The sequence below is a fragment of the Callithrix jacchus genome, chromosome 22 (assembly GCF_049354715.1).
Source record: "Callithrix jacchus isolate 240 chromosome 22, calJac240_pri, whole genome shotgun sequence".
In the NCBI taxonomy this organism is placed as follows: domain Eukaryota; kingdom Metazoa; phylum Chordata; class Mammalia; order Primates; family Cebidae; genus Callithrix; species Callithrix jacchus.
This window is the reverse complement of record NC_133523.1, coordinates 12,454,769-12,478,115: the sequence shown is the minus strand read 5'-3', so window position 1 is coordinate 12,478,115 and position 23,347 is coordinate 12,454,769. Positions and strand designations below refer to the sequence as shown.

The 23,347-nt window shown below is 46.0% G+C and overlaps 1 long non-coding RNA gene across 2 annotated transcripts in view; it reads left to right on the top strand.

Annotated features, from left to right (window-relative positions):
• Window positions 1-23,347, top strand: part of LOC128930527 (uncharacterized) — an 85,873-nt gene that overhangs the window by 51,568 nt on the left and 10,958 nt on the right. For both annotated transcript variants that reach the window (XR_013530881.1, XR_013530880.1), the window contains exon 3: window positions 23,187-23,278. This is a non-coding gene — a long non-coding RNA (uncharacterized LOC128930527). The remainder of the gene's footprint in view (window positions 1-23,186; window positions 23,279-23,347) is intronic.

The window sequence follows — 23,347 nt, the reverse complement described above, 5'->3', positions numbered from 1 at the left end:
GCCTCCCAAGTGCTGGGATTACAGGCATGGGCCACTGTATCCAGCCTTAACTTTTATTTTATTTTATTTTTTGCAGAGACGGGGTCTTCCTGTGTGGCCTAAGCTTGTCTCAAACTCCTGGCATCAAGTGATCTTCCTGCCTTGGCCTCCCAAAGTGCTGGGATTATAGGCATGAGCCACTGTAACCAGCCCGTGGCTTGCTTTTAGAATGTGATGATTTTTGAGGCTGAAGCTGGGTTTGCAACAAAGATACACTTCCCAGGTGTTTAGGGTGCTAAAACGGTTTTTTGCTATTGATTATAATATCCCTCCAGGCTGAGGGTGCTTCTGTCTCATTGTAGTCAGTATTTGCTGTTGAAACAGCACAGAACGACAAGTCACCTTTCCCAAGCAGCCTCATTGAATGTTATTTTGGGTCACAGAGCTAGAGGAAGAAAAGACAGAGGGTGAGACAGCTGTCACACGATCTCCAGAAAGTGGCATCATATTTCACAATTTCACGGTAACTGCTCCTTGGAAGTGTGACACCTGCCTAGGAGAGATCCAGAGCTTAAAAGAGAATTTGCCTATTAAGGAAACTGAATACATGAATCCAAATAATTTCTGGGAGAAGGGAACAGTACAGAAAGGGAAAAAAATGTTTAGGAAGCTATTGGTTGCCATTTAGATATCTGAGACTAGAACTTGGGAGTCTGGAGAGTTTCTTTCTTTTTTTTTTTTTGAGATGGAGTCTCAAAAAGGTTGCAGTGAACCAAGATCATGCCCTTGCACTCCAGCCTGCTTATGGCCAACTACTGTGTGAAAGAGAGGTAATCATCTGTCCTCCACAAGCCACTGTATCTGGGGGTCCTTTTTGCAACCTCCGCCTCCTGGGTTCAAGCAATCCTCCTGCCTCAGTCTCCCGAGTAGCTGGGATTACAGGCATGCCCGGCTAATTTGTGTGTGTGTGTGTGTTTCTGAGATGGAGTCTTGCTTTGTCACCCAGGCTGAAGTGCAGTGGCGCCATCTTGTCTCACTACAACCTCCGCCTCCCAGGTTCAAGCGATTCTTCTGCCTCAGCCTCCTGAGTAGCTGGGACTATAGGCATGCACCACCACGCCCGGCTAATTTAAAAAATATTTTTAGTAGAGATGGGGTTTCACTGTGTTAGCCAGGATGGTCTCCATCTCCTGACCTCATGATCTGCCTGCCTCAGTCTCCCAAAGTGCTGTGATTGCCGGAGTGAGCCACCACCTGGCCAGGTCCTTTTTGTTCTAGCTCTTCTTTTTTTTTTTTTTTTTGAAATTGAGTCTCACTCTGTCTCCTAGGCTGGAGTGAAGTGGCATAATCTCAGCTCACTGCAACTTCTGCCTCCCGAGTTCAAGCAATTCTCCTTCCTTAACCTCTGGAGTAGCTGGGATTACAAACACCCACCACCGTGCTTGGCTAATTTTTGTATTTTTAGTAGAGACTGGGTTTCACAATGTTGGCCAGGCTGGTCTCGAACCCCTGATCCCAGGTGATCCACCCACCACTACCTCCCAATGTACTGGGATTCCAGGCGTGAGCCACCACACCCGGCCTTGTTATAGCTCTTCACCTTTGTCCTAACAGTAGACTAGTTCATTTAATCTTTACAACAATCCAGTGAGCTGGTTACTATTATGTTCCCATTTCACAAATGAGGTAACTGAGGCTTCATTTTTAAAAATAGATAGAGATTTTAGTCTCTACTAAAAATATAAAAATTAGCTGAGCATGGTGGCGCGTGCCTGTAGTCCCAGCTACTTGGGAGGCTGAGGCAGGGCAATTGCTTGAACCCAGGAGGCAGAGGTTGCAATGAGCCAAGATCGTGCCACTGTACTCCAGCCTGGGCAACAGAGCGAGTCTCAAAAACAAAACAAAAAACCAAAAAGGACCCCCAGATACAGTGGCTTGCGGAGGACAGATGATTACCTCTCTTTCACAGAGTAGTTGGCCATGAGCAGTCCAGGTTGGCAGGGAGGGGATCCTGCTGCTTCTTATCTCGTTGCTAGGTCGTTACTTAGGGCATAGTCCTCATCTGATAGATGGACACTGGCTCTCGGGCGCGTCTATGTTCCAGTTCTTGGGGAAGCAACTCATCACTTTGGCTCACATTTCATTGGCAATAAGGAATAAGGCAGGCAGGACTCATCTCTGGACATGTGACAGGGTCTACATGATTCTGAGACAATAAGAAGCAAATGGCTTCCTAGCTCATCTCATCTCATCTCTGGACCGTATTAAAAGCACCACAAGCACTTCTTCGCTGCCCATCACCATAAGACACCCCCACCAGCACCATGAGAGTTTACTATTGCCATGGCAACATCCCAAACTACCACCCATTGCCATGGCATCACCCAGTTACTGCCCATTTTCTAGCTATTTCTGAATAATCTGGTTCTTACCTAGCACGTATTAAAAGTGGGTATAAGGTACAGGCGCAGTGGCTAATGCCTGTAATCCCAGCACTATGGGAGGCCAAGGTGGGCAGATCATGAGGTCAAGCGATTGAGACCATCCTGGCCAACATGGTGAAACCCTGTCTCTACTAAAAATACAAAAAGTTAGCTGAACATGGTGGTGTGCGCCTATAGTCCCAGCTGCTCAGGAGGCTGAGGCAGGAGAATCGCTTGCATCTGGGAGGTGGAGGTTGCAGTGAGCCGAGATTGTGCCACTGCTCTCCAGCCTGGCGACAGAGTAAGACTCTGTCTCAAAAAAAAAAAAAAAAGGTGGATATAAGTATGACCACAAATCACTGCTACTCTTGGTGCAGTGCCTATGAGGAGCAGGAATGGTCAGAGCGGTAACGCTGTTGCCACCTCAGTAAAGCTGCTTTCTCCAACCGGGGGCTCACTCTTCAGTTCCTTCCTGAGCAAAGTCAAGAACCTGCCCAGCAAGACCCTACTCATCTAGCCACACCCAGCCCCGAGAGAGGCTGAAGATGTAGTTTCCAACTGGGCATCCCTGTGTCTGAAATCGTCTTATAAACTTTATAAAATTAATCAGGGAGAAAGGGAGGGGCAGAAGTGAAAATAAGCCAAGCTCGTAGCACAGTCAGCATTAATCATTAAGTCAGCTTGCTCTCTGGCCCGCTTCCTTATAGCTGTTTGCTTCCTATTGCCTCAGAGTCATGTAGACCCTGTGACAAGATTATAGTTTCCCTTAACTGCTCTCCAGATGTCATCTTAAGGATTGTGAAGCATTAAGTTTTCCATTTGAGATGTTCTTTCAGACACTGCATGTCAGTGAAACTTCTGATGCCAGCTGGTCTGAAGAACCTCACAAAGAGCTGACTCACCAAATAATGCAGTTTCCATACCTTGATGATTTCATCCTCCTTACCCCAACTAGTCAGACTTCAACTTCCCAATCCTTGCCCTCCATGATCCTCTTAAAACCCCAGCTCAGAACTCCTCAGGGAGATGGATTTAGGGGTTCCTTCTCCTCACTCACCTGCCTGTGATCATTAAACTCTTTCTCTGCTGCAAACCCTGCTGTCTAGGTGGATTGGTATGTCACTGAACAGCAGGGATACAAACCTGGTGGTCCTGTAACATGCCCACTCTACAGGTCTCCACTGCTTCTGTGTCAGGTACTTCTCACTGGGGCTGGCTCCATGAATTTCAGCTTCTATGATGCATCATTTTTACTGTGCTATTTCTCAGCCCAAAGGCACCTTCAACCTCTAATCCTGTAACACAGCTTGTGGACAGGTGTGATACATTACTGCATCTGCTATTTGGCTAAAGGGATTATCCAGTTCTTTCTAATTACCTGGTCAGGAGGGGAGTGGATATCACTGAAGTCAAGATGAGGATTTAGCAGCAGTGGTGAGTTTAGATACTTCTCCATGTGTGGAAGGCTGATTAGCTTCATTTGCTAAGTGCCTAACAGCTGCTATTAGTCTTTAATGATCTTAATTCCCAAAGTAGCTCAGTGGCAAAAAAAAAAAAAAAATCTTAGATTTTTCCTGCCAAGATTCCCAGGAGACAGATGTCTGCTCTCAGCATCTGTATATTAGGGAAAGGAAAGAAATATTCTTAACTCCCAAAGATTTCTAGCCAAGGGGTTAGTAATAGAGACCATATTTGGCAGAAAGATTGAATCCTGAGATTGAAATTGCTCTGACTTCATCCTAAGGGCAAATCGATTATGTTCTCAAAGCATTTACTTTTAGAGATAAACTAGAGAGAATATTCTTTTCTCTATTCAGTAAACAGTTTGCCTTCCTTGCATGCAACCGATTGCACTAAACGGGAAACCAGTTGCTTTGCTAGCTTTATTTTTTACAGATCTAGAAATGTTCTTTGCATTCCCTCACATAATTACCTTAGAGGTGAATGCAAAGTCATTTTTTTTTTTTTTGAGACGGAGTTTTGCTCTTGTTACCCAGGCTGGAGTGCAATGGCGCGATCTCGGCTCACCGCAACCTCCACCTCCTGGGTTCAAGCAATTCTCCTGCCTCAGCCTCCCGAGTAGCTGGGACTACAGGCACGCACTACCATGCCCAGCTAATTTTTGTATTTTTAGTAGAGACGGAGTTTCACCTTGTTGACCAGGATGGTCTCCATCTCTTGACCTCGTGATCCACCCGTCTCGGCCTGCAAAGTCATTTTTTTTTAAGAGATGAAGTCTTGCTCCGTTACCCAGGCTGGAGTGCAGGGACATGATCATAACTCATTACGGCTTCAAACTCCTGTGCTAAAGTGATCCTCCTGCCTGAGCCTACTGAGTAGCTGGGATTAACAGGTGCAAGCCACCATGCCCAGCTAATTTTTAAGATTATTTTTAGAGGCAGGGGTCTAGCTATGTTGTCCAGGGTGGTTTTAAACTCCTGGCCTCAAGTGATCCTCCCACCTCAGCCTCCTGAGCAGCTGGGATTACAGGTGCAACACACTGCACTGACCGAAGCCAAGGAGATAAATTTTCTTAAGACTTTGACTAAAGAGTTAAACACTCTAGCTGTACCACGTGCTAGACACGTGTCACATCATTTAGTCTTTCTATGTGTTTTTCTCATGTACAAATGGGATTAATAAGAGCATCTGCCTCAGAGTTGAGGATTAAAGGGCTTGATACAAATGCTTAGACTAATGCCTGGTACGTTGGATGTAAATGGCAGCTGTTATTACTATTTATTTATTTTTTTGAGATGGAGTCTTGCTCTTGTTGCCCAGACCAAAGTGCAATGGCACGATCTCGGCTCACTACAACCTCCACCTCCTGGGTTCAAGTGATTCTTCTGCCTCAGCCTCCTGAGTATCTGGGATTACAGGTGCCTGACACAACACCTGGCTAAATTTTATATTTTTAGTAGAGATAGGGTTTCACCATGTTGACCAAGCTGGTCTCAAACTCCTGACCTCGTGATCTGCCCGCTTCAGTCTCCCAAATTGCTGGATTACAGGCGTGAGCCACTGTGCCCAGCCTGTTATTACTATTTATCAAAAACAATTTGATAAATAGTAATAACAAATTACAGTGAGTTAACTGTAGCATCTTCTTTTTGATCCCCTGTCCCCTCATGGCAGGCATTGTCATCTGTCCCGGAAATCTCTCTCCCCTTCCTACTTTTGGGAATAGAACTCCCTCGAGTATTGGCAGGGCACACAGTTGCCCAGTTAGAGATTACATTTCCCAACTTCTCTTGCCTATAGAAGGCCATGTGACCAAGGTCCCAGCAACGAGTGACAGAACAACATAAGTCCTGTGTTGCTTCCTTAGAAGGGGGTGCTTGCTCGCTACTTTTCCTCTTTTCCCCTTTCATTGTGGTGAGCCGGGTTGGCATATGGATGAAGCCATATCCCAGAGATAGTGGGTCAGTGAGATAGGAAGAACTGGGTTTCTGGGTGACTTTGTGCAGTGGAGCCCCTGCGTTTGTCAGACCAAGACCTTCTGCCTCCTTCTGGATTCTTAGGTGAGAGAGAATTACACTTGTTTCTTATTTGAGCCATTGTTTTCTTGAGTCTCTTTGTTCAGTATCTTTTTTTTTTGAGACGGTCTGGCTCTGTCGCCCAGGCTGGAGTGCAGTGGTGCAGCCACAGCTCACTGCAGTGTCCACCTCTTGGGCTCAAGTGATCCTCCCACTTCAGTCTTCTGAGTAGCTGGAACTACAAGAATGCACCACCGCACCCAGCCTCTTCAATATCTTCATGTCTTAGTTTCAGAATCTCATTTATATGCTAATACATTCACTTACTATCTGGGCATTAGAGTGTATCTAAGAGAAATGGATTCAGTGCTTAACCTGAGCCAAAGTTTGTAAACAGAATTTAGAATGTATCAGTCCGTTGGTCGACCCTGGAAGCAAAAAAGTCCGGTCCCAATTAGACTGAATACAAACGGGGCCACATTAACGCCTGAATTTCAGTGACTCATTATTTTCCACATGGAGGACCTCAACATCTCTTCTCTGCAAGCTTCCCACACTGGAAGCAGAGGAAACAGAGTTGGTAGCAAGGAAACTGCCATTGGGACTTTATTTTTTATTATTATTTATTTGTTTGTTTATTTATTTATTTATTTTTGAGACAGAGTCTTACTCTGTCGCCAGGCTGGAGGGCTGTGGCACGATCTTGGCTCACTGCAACCTCTGCCTCCCCGGTTCAAGCAATTCCCCTGCCTCAGCTTCCTGAGTATCTGAGACTACAGGCACGCACCACCATGCCCGGCTAATTTTTTGTATTTTAGTAGAGACGGGGTTTCACCATGTTGGCCAGGATGGTCTCAATCTCCTGACCTCGTGATCCACCCGCCTCGGCCTCCCGAAGTCATTTTTGTATTTTTAGTAGAGATGGGCTTTTGCCATGTGGGCCAGGCCGGTTGCAGGGTTCTGAGGGGAATATTTCATTTGTGCCCAGGAAAAACTTTGCTCATAACAGATTTGCTGCTGTTAAAGTCCCAGTGGCCAGGCCGGGCGTGGAGGCTCACGCCTGTAATCCTAGCACTTTGGGAGGGCCGAGGCGGGTGGATCACTTGAGGTCAGGAGTTGGAGACCAGCCTGGCCAACATGGCAAAACCCCGTCTCTACTAAAAATACAAAAATTAACTAGGGGTGGTGGTGGGCGCCTGTAATCCCAGCTACTAGGGAGGCCAAGGCAGGAGAATCGCTTGAACTTGGGAAGTGGAGATTGTGGTGAGCTGAGATTGTGCCACTGCACTGCAGCCTGGGCAACACAGTGAGATCCTGTCTCTAAATAAATAAGTAAATGAAGTCCCAATGGCTGTCTCCTTGCTACCATCTCTACTTTCAGTGCTTTCCATAAGTGACCTGGCTTTTAGGATGCTGGGGTCCAGTGGTCCTCACTGGTGACCTTCCTCATCCCTCATGGTACCAGAGCTGTCAAAGGTCTCGAGGGGAGAATGGCTTTTGCTCCAACTATGTCAAGGTATCATTCCAATGCCTTCCGTCTTCCACTACTACTGATGGAAAGTCAGCTAGGTTGAAATGGCTATTTCAGGCCGGGTGTGGTGGCTCTTGCCTGTAATCCCAGCACTTTGGGAGGCCGAGGTGGATGGATCATGAGGTCAGGAGTTCAAGGTCAGCCTTGCCAACATGGTGAAACCCTGTCTCTACTAAAAATACAAACAATTAGCCGAGTGTAGTGGCGGGTACGTGTAATCCCAGCTACTCGGGAAGTGGAGGCAGGACAATCGCTTGAACCTGGGAGGTGGAGGTTGCAGTGAGCCATGGAGGTGCCACTGCATTCCAGCCTGGGTGACAAGAGTGAGACTCCAGCTCAAAAAAAAAAAAAAAAAAAAAGAAATGGCCATTTCTCTGTAGATGATGTCCACTTTCTTCCTGGCTGCTGCTAAGACCTTTTCTCTGTCTTTGGTGTTTCGTTTCACCAAGGTGGGCCTAGGCACGTCTTTCTTTTTATTTATCCTGCTTGGGATATACTGTGTGTCTCCAATCTGTAGACTTCAGTTTTAGAAAATATGCAGGTTTTATCTCTTTAAATCTTGCCTCTCCTCCCTTTTTTCAATTTGATCCTTTGGAGTGTTTGATTAGGTGCATCTAGAATTTAATATTTTTTTTTTTCTGAGAGTCTCATTCTGTTACCCAGGCTGGAGTGCAGTGGCATGCTGTAGGCTCATTGCAAACTCTGCCTCCTGGGTTCAAGCAGTTCTCCTGCTTCAGCCTCTTCAATAGCGGGATTACGGGCATGCGCCACCATGCCCAGCTAATTTTTGTATTCTTACTGGCTTCATGTGATCCACTCACTTCAGCCTGCCTCCCAGAGTGCTGGGATCACAGGTGTGAGCCACTGTGCCCGCTGAATTTAATAATCTTATCCTTCATCTCTCTTACTGTTTCATATTTTATTTTATTTTATTTTTAGTATTTATTTATTTATTGAGATGGGGTCTCATGCTGTCACCCAGGCTGGAGTGCAATGCTACCATCACGGTCTACTGTAGCCTTGAACTCCTGGGCTCAAGCAGTCCTCCTGCCTCAGCCTCCAAAGCGCTGAGATTACAGGTGTGGGCCACTGCGCCCGGCCTGTTTCATATTTTATGTCTCCTGTCTCTTTGTGTTACATTCAAGGCTATTTTTTCAGCTACGTCTTTGGGTACATTCATTTCCTCTTGAGTTGTGTTTAAGCCGATTTTTGTTGGTTGAGTTTTTATTTCAGCAATTATGTTTTTCATTTTTATAACTTATATTGAAAAGCATCTGTCTAGTGTTTATAAGAAGCTCACGGGCAAGGATGTTAATTTTGAATTCCCAGAGTTTCAGTTGTAAACAAAAGTGACTAAATATAATATATATTCGCAGTAAAAAAAAAAAAAAAATCGCATTTCTGAGAAACCCCTGCCTGGGGCCATTGTAAGGCAGGGATGACATGACAGTTTATCTCACCCTTCTGTTTCCCACATCCTAGGTGCCATCCAAGCCCCAGGGAACTAAGGTGCAGCACCCAGGGTACCAAGGAAAAGGGTGGAAGCACTCTGAGTTGACCTGAGATGAATTTTCATCATGCTTGAAGAATGAGGACTTGAACTAGTGGTCACTTTTAGTTCTAGAAACATAAGGTGGCCAGGTGCAGTGGCTCACGCCTGTAATCCCAGCACTTTGGGAGGTCGAGGTGGGTGGATCACGAGGTCAAGAGATGGAGACCATCCTGGCCAACATGGTAAAACCCCGTCTCTACTAAAAATACAAAAAATTAGCTGAGCATGGTGGTGGGCGCTTGTAATCGCACTCAGGAGGCTGAGGCAGGAGAATCGCTTAAACCTGGGAGGTGGAGGTTGCAGGGAGCCGAGATTGTGCCACTATACTCCCGCCTGGCGACAGAGCTAGACTCTGTGTCCAGAAAAGAAAAAAACCCTAAAAACCAAAACTAACAACAAAAAAGGAAAATTAGTTTACATCTCTTAAGTCTTTAAACTGGGAACTGAAATTGACACCTGCAACATCGTCGATGATCCAGTGGAAGGAAGTTCAACCTCCTTGACCGGGGTTTGACAGATCACAGCCCATGGGCCAAATTTGGCTGGCTGCCAGTTTTTGTTACTAATAGTTTTTTGGAATACTGTCATGCCCATTCGCGGATGTATTGCCTCTGGCTATTTTTGTATCACAGCATCAGGGTTGAGTTATTGTAGAGCCTGCAAAGGCAAAATGATTTATTATCTGTTCCTTTTTAGCAGAAATTTACCAACCTTGGTCCTAGATAAAGTTTTCAAGACCATCCACAATTGAAGACCAGTTTTAAAAACATACACTCTGCTACCCTACCACGGAGACTTTCTAATGTACTAAAACCAGTATATGCAAAGTTCTCGAAGTTATCAGCTCTAAATCCCCTCCCCCCAGCCCAATTAGGAGGGAATTGCCACTTCACCCCATTCCCATTTTCCAGCAGAAAAACAAGTAGGGAATAAAAATGGAACGTCATCCTAAAACTTTCTGAAAGTTGGGGAATTGTGGGTACATCTGCTTAAGCCATAAGAGTACAGATGATTTCTATTTTCGCTCAATGCATACATGACTTAAAGTCTATTTATTGAACAATTATAGGCCAAAAATACCGCGGATGCAAATGAGTATTATTAAACACTGTAGAATTTGCCAAACAACCCACAACAAATTAAATTGCTAATAACAAGCTAAACGGCGATTTATCATTAGCTAAGCAAAAAGAACAGCGGTTGAAAACCATGGCCAATTCAAGATAACACAAAGACAAAATGTTCCTCCAGGAAATTATGGAAATTTATACTATCAGCGTACACTTGCGTGCAACGCTGTGAGGTGGTGGTTGTCAGCCAGGCTTCTAGGTGGGATACCAGAATAGAGTGCTTGATAAATTACAGCAACTTTCTATTCTTAATTCACAAACAGTATGTTTAAGTGAGCCTTAATGACTCACTTAGTGTAGGTGGACTGGGTATCAGCTGCCTTTGCCTGTGTAGCATCCATTCCTCCTGTTTCTTCTGATTTTCCCTGGGGGAGCCATGGTCCCATTTGCATCCATGTGGTTGGAAAGGGGCCAGCTTTGGAATGCAGCATGTAGGGCCAGGCACGATGGATCACGCCTGTAATTCCAGCACTTTGGGAGGCTGAGGTGGGCAGATCACCTGAGATCGGGAGTTCGAGACCAGCCTGGGAAACTTGGTGAAACCCCATCTGTACTAAAAATGCAAAAATTCGCCAGGCATGGTGGGCACGTACTTGTAACTCCAGCTATTCAAGAGGCTGAGGCAGGAGAATCTCTTGAACCCAGGAGGTGGAGGTTACAGTGAGCTGAGATCTCGCCATTGTACTCTACCCTGGGTGACAGAGCAAGACTCTGTCTCAAAAAAAATAAAAAAAATGATGGGAGGCACATGACCCAGACTGGACAATCTCATGCTCCTCTGCTCATAATTCAGTCATAAGCACGTATCTCAGGACAAGCCAATGAGACACCCTCTCAGGACTTTTGTTAGAATTGCTAACTTTGGAGGATGGAACTGACGGCTGATGAAGCCAACATAAAGGATACCAGGGGCTGGGCGGAATGTTAACCCCAGCACTTTGAGAAGCCAAGGTGGGAGGATTGCTTGAGGCCAGGAGTTTGAGACCAGCCTGGGCAACATAGTGAGACACAGTGTCTCTACAAAAAATAGAAAATTGGCCGGGTGCGGTGGCCCACGCCTGCAATCCCAGCACTTTGAGAGGCCAAGGCGGGTGGATCATTTGAGGTCAGGAATTTGAGACCAGCCTGGCCAACATGGTGAAATGCTGTCTCTACTAAAAATATTTAAAAATTAGCCAGGCATGGTGACGCATGCCCTTAGTCCCAGCTACTCTGGTGGATGAGGCAAGACAATCGCTTGAACCCAGGAGGCAGAGGCTGCAGTGAGCCGAGATTGCGCCACTGCACTCCAGCCTGGGTGACACAGTGAGACTCCCTCTCAAAAAAAAAAAAAGAAAAGAAAAGAAAAGAAAATAGGCTGGGCGTGGTGGCTCATGCCTGTAATTCCAGCACTTTGGGAGACGAAGGTGGGTGGATCACCTGAGGTCAGGAGTTGAAGACCAGCCTGGCCAACATGGTGAAACCCCATTTCTAAAAATATTCAAAAATTGGCTGGACATGGTGGTGTATGCCTGTAATTCCAGCTACTCAGGAGGCTGAAGCTGGAGAATTGCTTGAACCCGGGAGGCAGAGGTTGCAGTGAGCAGAGATTGCACCACTGCACTCCAGTCTGGGTGACAGAACAAGACTCTGTATCAAAAAAAAAAGAGGGGGGAGCCATTTGGGACATGCAAGATCAACCAGAAGATGGGGAGTACATGTGTGGGGGACTGGAGACCGAAGCCCTTACTGGGGTTCAGGGCATTACCCAAGAACATTTTCCGCAGGGAGTTTTTTGTTTGTTGGTTTTTTGAGGGAATCTCGCTCTGTCGCCCAGGCTGGAGTGCACTGGTGCGATCTCAGCTCACTGCAACCTCTGCCTCCCGGGTTCAAGCGATTCTCCAGCTTCAGCCTTCCAAGTAGCTGGGATTACAGACGCCTGCCCACTACGCCTGGCTAATTTTTGTATTTTTAGTAGAGATGGGGTTTCACCATGTTGGCCGGGCTGAGCTCAAACTCCTGACAAAATTAGCCGTGATTATACCACTGCACTTCAGCCTGGGTAACACAGCAAGACCTTGTCTCTAAACAAACAAATAAATAAAATGGATGCTGAGGCAACAGAAAATTGTAAGAATTTGATATACATTGGGAAGTCAGTCTGTGTGTTCTGACATCAATTTATGTATTCATTTATTCTATAAATATGTATTGATTCTCAGGGTATTCAGTGCCAGAGACAGAGCAATGAAAAAAAGTCTGCCTGCGTTCTACCTCCTCATGTTCACCTTCAAGGAACACACAAATGATGCATCATTTCAAATGGCGATAGCGTCTCTGAGGCAGAGTCTTGGGTTTTCACTAGGGAGCAGAATGTGGGTGGGGAGCCCTGGTTTATTTTATTTATTTATTAATATTGTAATTTTGAGGCAGAGTTTCACTCGTTGCCCAGGCTGGAGTATAGTGGCACAATCTCTGCTCACTGCAACTTCTGCCTGCTGGGTTCAAGCGATTCTCCTGCCTCAGTCTCCCGAGTACTGGGATTACAAGTATTCACCACCACACCAAGTTAATTTTGTATTTTTAGTAGAGATGGGGTTTCACCATGTTGGTCAGGCTGGTTTCAAACTCTTGACCTTGTGATCTGCCTGCCTCAGCCTCCCAAAGTGGTGGGATTACAGGCATGAGCCACCGTGCCCAGCTTTTTTATGATTTTTTGAGAAATCTTGCTCTGTTGCTCAGGCTGGAGTGCAGTGAAACCATCTTAGCTCAGTGCAACCTCTGCCTCCCGGGTTCGAGCGATTCTCCTGCCTCAGCCTCTTGAGTAGCTGGGATTACAAGCACTTGCCACCACACCCAGGTAATTTTTTGTATTTTTGGTAGAGACAGGGTTTTGCCATGTTGGCCAGGCTGGTCTCAAACTCCTGATCTCAGGTGATCCACCCACCTCGGCCTGCCAAAGCGCTGGGATTACAGGCATGGGCACTGGGCCTGGCTAGGAATCCTGGTTTAGAAGGAAGGGGTAGGAAATGCCTCTCCTCAAAGAAGCTTTTTTTTTTTTTTTTTTAATCCAAAGCTTCCCTTCCTCAGCTAGTCAATTCCAGGAAATCCACATGATTTCCTTCTTGTCAGTCAAATATCTGGCATCGCCAATGTCCAGATACCTCATCAACTCAGGAAATCCTCACATAAACCCTCGTTTCCCCATGAGTGAGAAATGCGGTTTCCATGGCAGCGAGGTTAAAGTTTTCTCCAACTTTATTTCACTTCATTTGGAGTTTGGTTCCCTAGGACAAGAAAAAAAAGACACCGTACACTGATTTCTGTACAGCTCACAGCGATTATGAATAACGTCCCTCTGGGAGAATATTTTATCTTTCCTTTCTGTCACTCCACAATACTTGCTAAAAAGTCATGCCCAGAAGCAATGTGGTGCAAAGCCTCAAATTAAGGCTCAATGTTTTGTGCTGCCTGGTGAAACCAGGAGGGCTTCAAGTGGCTGATCCCAAAGTCCCTTCCCTACTCTGCTCTCCCAGAGAAGATGCCACCCCTGCCCCAAAGCCAAATAAACCTCTTTGTTAAGTGAACCAGGCACGGTTCCTGTTTATCTCTGAGTAGTGGGTTTCAGTTCCTGGCCATCTGATTTATCAAGACAGAGGAATTGAAATAGACAAAAATTCCCACAGAGCTGGCTGTGCAGGAGACCAGAGTTTTATTAGTACTAAAATCAGTTTCCCAAGCATTCAAAGAGCAGAGTTTTTTTTTCTTTCTTTTTTTCTGAGATGGCGTCTTGCTCTGTCGCCCAGGCTGGAGTGCAGTGGCATGATCTCGGCTCACCGCAACCTCTGCCTCCTGGGTTCAAGCTATTTTACTGCCTCAGACTCCTGAGTAGCTGGAATTACAGGTACATGCCACCACGCCTGGCTAAGTTTTTGTATTTTTAGTAGAGATGGGGTTTCACATGTTGGTCAGGATAGTCTCAATCTCCTGACCTCATGATCTGCCTGCTGCAGCTTCTGAAAGTGCTGGGATTATAGGTGTGAGCCACCACGCCCGGCCTAACACAATGAATATATTTTGTTGTATTTTCCAAAAGAAAATTTAGAAGAGTGGCATTGCTTCACATGTTTACAAATTTCTTTACTGCCCAGTCTAATGGAAGACAGCTTTATTCTCACAGCTGCTACACACACTCTGTTGTGATACATTGTTTTGGTTGAAGACTCAAGAAACTCTACAGACACTTAGTTGATGAAGGGAGGAAACTTTCAATATTTCAGAAAATTCATGAATTACTCCTCGATACTACACCAAAACTCAAAAACTGGAAGTTTCTTAGTTTCTTTCTTTCTTTCCTTTCATTTCTTGCCTTCCTGCCTGCGTTCTCTCCTCCTCTTTCTTTCTTTGGAGAAAGGGTCCCATTCTGTTGCCCCAGCTAGAGTGCAGTGGTGCAATCTCGGCTCACTGCAGCCTCCACTTCCAGGTTCAATCGATTCTCCTGCCTCAGCCTCCTGAGTAGCTGGGATTAAAGGCTTGCGCCACCATGCCCTGCTAATTTTTGTATTTTTAGTAGAGATGGGGTTTCACCATGTTAATCAGGCTGGTCTTGAACTCCTGACCTCATGATCCTCCTGCCTTGGCCTCCCGAAGTGCTGGGATTACAGGTGTGAGCCACCACGTCTGGCAAAACAACTTGGAGGTTTCTTAAAGGTTAGTTGCTCTGAGGAATCTGAAACCATTTTAATCAGTCTGTCTCATCAAAATCCATGGGTTTACCTTGCATTTTGTTTGTTTGAGATGGAGTCTCACTCTGTTGCCCAGGCTGGAGTACAAAGGTGCGATCTCACATCGCTGCAACCTCTGCCTCCTGGGTTCAAGCGATTCTTCTGCCTCAGGATCCCGAGTAGCTGGGATTGCAGGCATGCACCACCACACCCGGCTAATTTTGCATTTTTAGTAGAGATGGGGGTTTCACCATGTTGATCAAGCTGGTCTTGAACTCCTGACCTCAGGTGATCTGCCTGCCTTGGGCTCCCTAAGTGCTGGGATTACAGGTATGAGCCACCACGCCCGGCCGACACATTTTAATCAAGGCTTGCTTTCTGTCTCCCTCCCCACCCTTTCCTTCTCTCTCTTTCTCTTTCTTCCTTTTGAGTCTCACTCTGTTGCCAGGCATGAGTGCAGTGGTGCCATCCGGGCTTACCGCAAACTCTGCTTCCCAGGTTCAAGTAATTCTCAGCCTCAGCCTCCTGAGTAGCTGGGATTACAGTCGTCCACCATCACACCCTGCTAATTTTGTTGTTGTTGTGTTTTTAGTAGAGATGGGGTTTCACCATCTTGGCCAGGCTGGTCTTGAACTCCTGACTGTGTGATCCACACACCTCGTCCTCCCAAAGTGCTGGGATTACAGGCGTGAGCCACCGCACCCGGCCACTGCATTTTAAACAAGATTTTCTTGACATCCAATCTTGATTACTTATGTTCTTAAAAGTAGAAGGACATGGGAAGGAGATTAAATGACGTTGTCCTTGCCCAGGCTCTCATGGTAATGTGGATGTGGGTTGGTTACCCTCTGGGGGAGACCGGAACCTTGACCTGTATGAGTCAGGGCATAGAGGTGACGTTGACTCTGGCCATGGAGATGAACACATAGTGGCACTGTCATGCCCTGCCCAGATCCCCTCTGATCTCTTTACCAGTTCTGTGTGCTTTGCTGCTCACGTCCAGCCTGTGTGGCCATCACAGGGTTGCCTTTGGACACGGGGACCTCCTAGCCTGCATGGAGCCTGGGGAACGCCTGTGTATGACACCTTCCCTTTGGGCACCCATAGCCCGTGGCTAACTCCTTTGTCTCCAGGTGGGACTGGTGGCTTTGGATGATGTCAGTTTAGCTAATGGAAGAACATTCCCCTACTCTCTTCCCTGTAAGGTTCTGTGTTAGAGTTGGCTAGAAGACTAACCTGCACAAGATTTGGAAGGTGGACGTAAAGCAGCGACCCCAGGTGTTTTCTTTTTTCTTTTCTTTTTTTTTTTTTTGAGACAGAGCCTTGCTCTGTTGCCCAGGTTGGAGTGCAATGGCGCAATCTCAGCTCACTGCAGCTTCCACCTCCTGGGTTCAAGTGATTCTCCTGCCTCTGCCTCCCAAGTAGCTGGGACTACAGGTGTGCGCCATGACACCCGGCTAATTTTGTGTTTTAATAGACATAGGGTTTCACCATGTTGGCCAGGTTGGTTTCTTTTTTTTTTTTTTTCTTTAAGTCGAAGTCTGACTCTGTTACCCAGGGTGGAGTGTAATGGCGCGATCTCGGCTCACTGCAACCTCTGCCTCCCAGGTTCAAGCAATTCTTCAGCCTCCGCCTCCCGGTAGCTGGGACTACAGGCACCCACAACCACACCTGGCTAATTTTTGTATTTTTAGTAGAGATGGAGTTTCACCATATTGGCCAGGCTGGTCTTGAACTCCTAACCTTGTGATCTGCCTGCCTCAGCCTCCCAAAGTGCTGGGATTACAGGCTCGAGCCACTGTGACCCTAGTTTATATCTCCCTGCAGGTGTCAGGCATGGCGGCAGTGCACACACACATCGCTGCGGATCTGCTGGCTGTTCTCCAGCTCTTGCCAGATCTCTTCTACCTTCCCTGGGAACTGGGCCAAGTGAACATGCAGCTCCAAGGTGAAGGATGACAGCTTCACCTGCAGGTCACTCACGACATTGAGGTTGCAGGTGGTGTGAGACAGACAGGTCCCTCGTGGGTTCTGCTCTGCCCTGCTATCGTGCTCTCCTGACTGATGGGCTGGCTAACCTACAGTGATTGCAGACCCAGTACCAGACAAAGGGCCACAGTCTGCCCCACTAACTCTCACTAATGCACAAGATCAAATCCCGTAATAAAGTCCCTGTTCTCGATCACTCTTAGTGGTTCTGCTTCTCTGATTGAGAGACACAGTGGGATCATCTCCAAGATGGGATTTAAGCTCTGGAGCTCTCTGTGGGGAAGGGGCTAGGCAGGGACTTCCCCTCCGTGGCTTGGCTTCTTCCGTTTCCTTGTTCTGCTTTCCTTATTTACTTCCTGGTTTCTCCTGGAGCAAACCCTCTGAGTACACCCTTTGTATGAGGATGCTTATTTCAGACTCTACGCTGGGAGAACTTGACCTAAGATACGGAAGTCTGCTGGAGGGCTCTTAAAGATGTAGATTTATTTCTTGTGAAAAGGCAAGAGCAGGCTGGATGCAGTGGCTTAGGCCTGTCATCCCAGCACCTTGGGATGCCAAGCCATGTGATTGCTTGAGCCTAGGAGTTTGAGACCAGCCTGGGCAACTTGCTAAAACCCTCATCTCTACAAAAAAAAAAAAAAAATAGCCAGGCTTTGTGGTGAGCACTTGTAATCCCAGCTACTCGGGAGCCTGAAGTGAGAGAATCACCTGAGCCGAGGACGTCGAGGCTGCAGTGAATTGAGATCATGTCACTGTGCTCTAGCCTGGGTGAGACCCTGTCTCAAAAAAAAAAAAGTAAATAAATAATTAAAAATTGGCTGGGCGAGGTGGCTCACACTTGTAATCCCAGCACCTTGGGAGGCCAAGGCAGGCTGATCACGAGGTCAGGAGTTCGAGACCAACCTGGCCAACATGGTGAAACCCCGTCTCTACTATACATACAAAAAATTAGCCAGGTGTGGCAGTGCGCACCTGTAATCCCAGCTAGTTGGGAGGCTGAGGCAGGAGAATTTTGTGAATCCGGGAGGCAGAGGTTGCAGTGAACCAAGATTGCACCACTGCACTCCAGCCCAGGTGACAGTACAAGACTCTGTCTCAAAAAATCAATAAATAAAAATTTAAAAAGGCATGAGCAATACAAAGTGCAGCTCTGGGACTGTCCCAACCCCTCTTTTACTTCCTGCCTTTAAACTGAGATATCTGCAGCTGTAGCAGTCATCTTTTAAAATATTTCATTTTCAATTAACAAATAATTGTACATGATACAGTGTAGAATGCTTACATTAGGGATAATCAGTATATTGATCGTTTCAAATAGTTATTATTTCTTTGTGCTGGGAACGTTCACCATCCTCCTCCTAGCTATTGGGAACTATATATTATTGTTAGGTATATACCCTACAGTGATATAGGACACTAGAATTTACTCCTCCTGTCGAGCTGTAGCTGCCACCTTTGAGACTATGAGGTGATTAAATTTAAGGAGAAAATCCAACATAGTGAGGATGGTGGGTGAAAGAAGGGAAGAAGAATGACTTTTTATTTCATTTATTTATTTTTTTCAGACAGTCTGGCTCTGTCACCCAGGCTGGAGTACAGTGGCATGATCTTGGCTCACTGCAACCTCTGTTTCTGGGTTCAAGTGATTCTCCTGCCTTAGCTTCCCGAGCAGCTGGGATTACAGGCACCCGCCAGCACGCTTGGCTAATTTGTGTATTTTTAGTGGAGACAAGGTTTCACCATGCTGGCAAGGCTGGTCTCAAACCCTTGCCTCAATAATCCACTTGCCTCAGGCTCCTAAAGTGCTGGGATTACAGTCAAGCCACTGTCCCCTGCCTGAGAAGGGCTTTTTAAAAAATGGCTACCATCTACCTACATATTTTTTGCTTTGTGAGAAAACTAAAGTCCTATTTACTTAAGCCACTCTTAGGTTATTGGTGACCTACAGATGACAACATTCCTAATTAATCTACTTTCCAGGAATGTCTTTCAATATTTTCCCTTTCTTCTTGCCTTTTGCTTGGGACTCAATCTATTTCCAGGGAAGAGAGTTCTTCCTTAACTTCCCAGTAGAACATATGACCCACTTTAGGCCAATCAGCATTCCCCATCTACCTGGCTATAGTCATTGGCTCAGAGGTGATCATGTGATATGGACTGGGCCAATCAGAGTGAATCTCAGGATGGAGGCAGTCTATATCCATCTCTGGTTGTGAACAAGGGGCATAAAATTTCAGGAGCTGCTCCTGGCAGCCGTCTTCTGAGTGGACACATCAAACCTCTATTAAAAGCCCACCCTACTTTTCATTTATTATATTTTTCATGGGAGCTGATAATTTTCCTTAATGTTTAATTCAGTTTAGGATTTTATTCACAACCAGAAGCATTCTCAGTGATGCTGTGGAAACTAATTTTGAACTTAATGAACTAGCTTAAAGTAATTTTTAATTGACATAAGCCTCAGTTTTCTCATGCATAAAATGCATTAGAGGCGAGAGGTCCCTGCTTGCCTCCTAGTGTTGTCCTGGAGATTAAGTGAAATGAAGTGTTTTTGAATATTTGGAAAACTATGAAGTCAACAGAAGGTACTTGTGAAAGTTAATGTAAGGAATAGAGAAGTTCTTCCAAGTTTTCACCTTAGGCCTTAAAGAATCACAAATGCAGGCCGGGCGCGGTGGCTCAAGCCTGTAATCCCAGCACTTTGGGAGGCCGAGGCGGGTGGATCACGAGGTCAACAGATCGAGACCATCCTGGTCAACATGGTGAAACCCCGTCTCTACTAAAAATTACAAAAAATTAGCTGGGCACGGTGGTGCGTGCCTGTAATCCCAGCTACTCAGGAGGCTGAGGCAGGAGAATTGCCTGAACCCAGGAGGCGGAGGTTGCGGGGAGCCGAGATTGCGCCATTGCACTCCAGCCTGGGTAACAAGAGCGAAACTCCGTCTCAAAAAAAAAAAAAAAAAAAAAAAAAAAAAGAATCACAAATGCTTACCCTGAAGTCCCTATCCATTATTGGCCCCTATATTCTAGCCCAGCTGGCTGCTTTGACTTGTTCAGGCACGCCCCAGACAGGCCTAGGCAAGTCCCAGCCCATGGTTGAGGCCATTCCTTGTTTGGAGCTGCTTCCTTGACCATCTTGTGAGCAACTTCCTCTTTTCTTTTTTTTTTTTTTTTTTTTTTTACTTTTTTTTGAGATGGTGTTTTGATCTTGTTGCCCAGGCTGGAGTGCAATGGTGTGCTCTCAGCTCACTGCAACCTCTGCCTCCTGGGTTCAAGTGATTCTCCTGCCTCAGCCTCCCAAATAGCTGGGATTACAGGTATCTGCCACCACGCTCGGCTAATTTTGTATTTTTAGTAGAGATGGGGTTTCTCCAGGTTGGTCAGGCTGGTCTTGAACTCCTGACCTCAGGTGATCTGCCCACCTTGACCTCCCAAAGTCCTGGTATTACAGGCGTGAGCCACCATGCCCAGCCTGACTTCCTCTTTTTTTGTTCTCTCACCCTTTGCCTATTTAGGAAAGTTTTAAATTATTAGCCAATTGGGTAAAGCATAGAATGTGAGGTTCTGTTCTGGACAGTGGAGGATGGACACAGCATTAGGGTGGACTTGCCAGGTTATAAATAATCCTGTCTCCTTTGTACTGTGCACTCTCCTAGCAAGACTGCTGGCAAGCAGTGCCCTTTCTGCAAAAAGTAAAAGGAAGCCTTGCTGAGAAACCTTTTGTCTGAATGCTGATTCTTCCCTGTGACATTGGAAGATAAGCACTTATTTCCAACAGTTAATATAAGCCAAAAGGCTGTCAGACAAGGGTCAGGAATGGGTATAGTAAGGCAGGGAAAAAAGGAACACAGCACCCTGTTTTCCCATAGAGAGAAACAGCAGCATGAGCACGCATATTGGAGTATGCTTGCCTGACTCACAAATCCAAAAATAAGTCATAAGACACTATATGGAGAGAGTAACTATAAATACAGCAATATTAGCTGTGAGTGACAAGCCCAATTAGAGGACATAGAGATGACTTAGAAGGTCTCCATATGCAATGCAACTTGAAGAGCTGTAAAAATACTTAGTGTTTACAGCTTAAGAAAGAGATGAAAATTAAGAGGAAATAGTTTATGATCTGATTATCTGCACTGCAGGAGGAATGGTCAGAGCCTGGTCTTCCCCACCTCATCCTTGGTCAGCACACTGTGGCCTAACTTCCAGTGGCCAGTACCTGCATTCATTTGTTTGAGGACTGTCTCTGGTCTTTGGAGTGCACGTTATGATCTACACAGTTGGGCCAGAAACGCTAGGGATTTAATGTCCTCCACGAGTGGCTGTCAATCAGTGACTGGAAGGAGGATAAATATTGCAGCTCCCTCACTCCTCAGCTGGGCGATTCTGACATAGGTATTCTATATTGCCTCCTACATCCCCAGAAAACTGAGCTTCAGTTGCTCATGGTCGTAACTTGCTTAACGCTTGTTGTTTTCCTTCCCTGTGTCACTTTCTCTTCCCACACTGGGTCTCCTGGAACCGACGCTAAACAACTTTCACTTGAATCATGTCTCAAGGTCAGCTTCTGAGGGAGCCCATACTATGGCAGACTTTGCTTCCTTCACATATATATGTTTTCCAAGAAGAATGAGTCTTTACAATTTTATACAGCATTTCACTTTTCAAGGAACCTTCACATACAATGGAATATTATTCCGCAATTAAAAAGAATAAAATACTGATAGGTGGCAATCAAGTGCATTGTTCTGAGCGAAAGGAGCCAGACTCAAGTGGCTACGTCGTGTACACGTTCATTTACGTGACCTCCTAGGGAAGGCACGACTATAGGGACAGAAAGTAGATGATTGCTGTGGCCAAGTCTTCAGGAAGGGATTAATACAAAGGATCAGAAGAGAACTGTGTGTCTGTGATGGAGCTGTACTATATCTTGATTTTTGTAGAGGCTACGCGACTGTGTATGTTTGTCCAAACCTATGGGACTGTATACTAACAAAGGGTGGATTTCACTGTCTATAAAGTATATCTCAATAAAAAATTCTTTAAAGCACATCCACCACCATTATCTTTGGTTGTCATGACAACCCTGCAGCAATCAGGCATCATTCTTCATTTATTCAGCCACCTGGAATTCCCCTTCCTTCTCTCCATTTGCTCCAAACCCATGGTTGTTTGCCTTTCAGCCTGCCACTCCTAGCGAATGGTTCTTGCCAGAGCCACTAATGACCTGTTATTTGCTCAAGCCAATGGCCACCTTTCAGCCCTTACTTCCTTGACCTTTATACACAACTTGGTGGTGTTGATGCTTCTGCCTTAGAGCTGCTTTGGCCCAGGCCGGTGCAGCCTACTCTGTCCAGTCCACCTTCAGCTGTCCTCAGTTGCTCCTCTACCCTGTGTCCCTCCCAATTTATCCACCTTTTCCTCCACTCATATTTCCCCCCACACTCCCTGGGGGATCTCAACCATCCTTTTGACATCAACGATCACTTATATATTAAGTCTGTTTTGTATTACTATGACAGGATATCACAAAGTGGGTAGTTCATAAAGAAAATAAATGTGGTCAGGCGCAGCAGCTCATTCCTGTCATCCCAGCACTTTGGGAGGCTGAGGCAGGTGAATCGCTTGAGGCCAGGGGTTCAAGACCAGCCTGGCCAACATGGCAAAAACCCGTCTCTACTGAAAATATAAAAGATAAAAAATAAATAGCTGGACATGTTGGCACATGCTTGTAATCCTAGTGGCTTGGGAGGCTGAGATGTGAGAATCACTTGAACTCAGGAGGTGAAGGCTAAAGTGAGCTTAGATCGTGCCATTGTACTCTGGCCTGGGCAACACAGCAAGACTCTCAAAAAAAAAAAAAAAAAGGAAAGTATTTCTTACAGTTCTAGAGGCTAGGAAGGCCAAGATTGAAGAATCGACATCTGGTGAGGGCCTTCTTGCTGTGTCATAACATAGCAGAGGCATCCTGCAGTGAGGGGCAGGAGCATGCATATAAGCTCAGGTCTCTCTTTCTTTTCTTGTAAAGCCCATCATGGGGGCTCCACCCTGACGATCTCATCTGATCCTAAATACCTCCCCAAAGCCCTGTTTTGAATTAACATATAACTTTGGGGGTTTAGTTTCAAATATATAAAATGTGGGAACACATTCAAGCCGTAACATATACTCATAACTTCCGAGAGTGTTTTACGTTTTATGCCCTCATTATCTAGTTACTTGGGTTTCCAGTTTATTTTGTTTTTTAGAGGCAGAGTGTGACTGTGTCACCCAGGCTAGAGTGAAGAGGCACGATCATCACTCACTGCAGCCTTGAATTACTGGGCTCAAGAGATCCTCTCAAGCAGCTGGGACTACAGGTGTAGACCACCATGGCTGACTAATTTTTCATTTATGTTTGTAGAGACGGGGTCTTGCTATGTTGCTCACGCTGGTCTTGAACTCCTGGCCTCAAGAGATCCTTTGCCTCGGCCTCCCAAAACACCAGGATTACAGGTGTGAGCCACCACACGTGGCTTTGGATTTCCAGTTTATTACTCAACAGTTGATTTTTCAGCCTCCCAA